This window comes from Mesoplodon bidens (genome assembly GCF_964165515.1).
Source record: "Mesoplodon bidens genome assembly, chromosome: 5".
Lineage (NCBI taxonomy): Eukaryota > Metazoa > Chordata > Mammalia > Artiodactyla > Ziphiidae > Mesoplodon > Mesoplodon bidens.
The window spans coordinates 125,992,363-125,994,838 of NC_138161.1; positions in this window are offsets into that span (position 1 = coordinate 125,992,363).

A 2,476-nucleotide genomic window follows, 5' to 3' on the forward strand; every position below is an offset into this window, starting at 1 on the left:
ATGAATTTCCCTATAATAAGTATTTTAATTCCATGTTTACACATCCAACCTGATCATTTTCTCAGAGAACAAAGAAAGCTTAGTGCAGTGAAAAGACCAAAAGTTTTGGAAGTCAGATTGTTGTATTCTAACTTGGGAGTCCTTTGAGTAGTTAAGTAATCTCTCTAACCTTAGTTTCTCAACTATAAAAGAATAATATTTTCATGGGATTGTTGTGAGGACTGCAGTGTTTTCTAAACCTGCCTGAACTGAAACAATTGAGTCATTTGTTTAAAAGACAGATTCTCAAGCTCCTGCTCTGGAGAGTTCATTTCAGTAGGTCTAGAGAAGGCCTATTAAGAAATCAATTCCCCAGGTGATTTTTAGTATCACAGAAGTTTGGAAACACACCTATCATATGTGTGTGTGTGTGTGTGTGTGTGTGTAGGCATTACTCCCTGGTACGTGAGACTCTGATCAATGACAGCTTATATCAGTAAATCCAAACCACTTTTCTGTTTATAGCTGCAACAAAAAATTAGCACTTTATTATATTAGCTTATATTACATTATACTTTTTAATTAATGAAGTATAATGATACATATTATTTGTCCATTAATATTTTCATATATGAGTTTCTTCCTCTGTTAAATTGAAGCCCTTTATGAGTGAATCTATTTCTCAGGTCTCCAACTCATAGTACAAAACAGACAACTAATAAATATGTAGCAAATGGGTAATTATTTCCTCCTTACAATATTCTTGAATGCACAATGTTGATGTTCTAACTTTGAACTTTCAAGATGTCGTTGGAGCAATGTAAGCTGGATTGGAATTCTCAAAGAAGTGATTAGTGATCTGTGAACAATAGGATTAGGTAGGTGATGACATACAGATTTCACAAGGCATAGAATCTTAGAGGCTTTTAAATTTCCAAAACCTTCAGCTTACATTCTATCAAACTGCAGCTATAACTATTTGAGAAGAAGAGTTGTTTAATGAGTTAAGTGTTTCTTAAAATTTTCTGATTGCATAATGCTCGGCCTTACATCATCACCAACCTTTTCACTCTGTGCTCCTCCCCATCAAGGCATGTATTGATGTCAGAGCTGAGAATACTACTTTCTCTATACTGTAATTAGGACATAAAAACCTCTCAAAGAAAGCTTTTTTATTACTAGCCATGTCTGGAATAAGAGGTAAATTCCAATGAGTTTTGAAATATCTAAGGAAACTCCTCATGAGCAACAAAGCCTGGTAGAGCTGAGGAAATTTACTAGAGAATAGAGGGCTGGAGGTGAGATCCCTGTGCACAACCCACAGTAATGTTTCCATCTATGGTTGTCCCTCTGTGCCCACGAGTTCTGCATTATGGATACAACCAACTGCAAATCTAAAATATTTGAAAAAATTCCAGAAAATTCCAAAAAGCAAAAATTGAATTTGCTACACGCCAGCAACTATTTACATAGATTTACATTGTATTTACAACTATTTGCATTGCATTTATATTGTATTAGGTATTATAAGTAACATAGAAATGATTCAAAGTGGATTAAAAACCTAAATCTAAGACCAGATACTATAAAACTCTTAGAGGAAAACATAGGCAGGACACTCTTTGGCATAAATTGCAGCAATATCTTTTTGGATCTGTCTCCTAGAGTAATAGAAATAAATACAAAAATAAACAAATGGGACCTAATTGAACTTAAAAGCTTTTACACAGCAAAGGAAACCATAAACAAAATGAAAAGACAACCTACAGAATGGGAGAAAATATTTACAAACTATGCGACCAACAAGGGATTAATCTCCAAAATATACAAACAGCTCATGCAACTCAATATCGAAAAAGAGATAACCCAATCAAAAAAATGGGCAGAATATCTAAATAGACATTTCTCCTATTATGTATTTTAAATTTTCTATTTTATTTAGATAATTTCTCTGGAGATTATCATACTAAGTGAAGTAAGTCAGATGGAGAAAGACAAATATCATAAGATATCACTCATATGTGGAATCTAAAAAGATGATACAAATGAACTTATTCACAAAGCAGAAATAGACTCACAGACTTTGAAAACAAACTTATGGTTACCAAAGGGGAAAGATGGGAGAAAGGGATAAATTAGGAGTTTGGGATTAACATATAGACACTACTATATATATATAGACACTACTATATATGTATATGTTAGATAGTCATCAAGGACCAACTGCATAGCACAGGGAACTCTACTCAATTCTCTGTAATGGCCTATATGCGAAAAGACTAAAAAAGAGTGGATATATTTATATGTATAACTAAATCACATTGCTGTACACCTGAAACTAACACAACATTGTAAATCAAGTATACCTCAATATAAGATAAAAATTAAAAAGATAAAATTGGATACATAAAAAAATAAAGTACACAGGAAGATATGCATAAGTTATATGCAAATACTATGCCATTTTGTGTAAGGGACTTGAGCATCTGTGGATTTT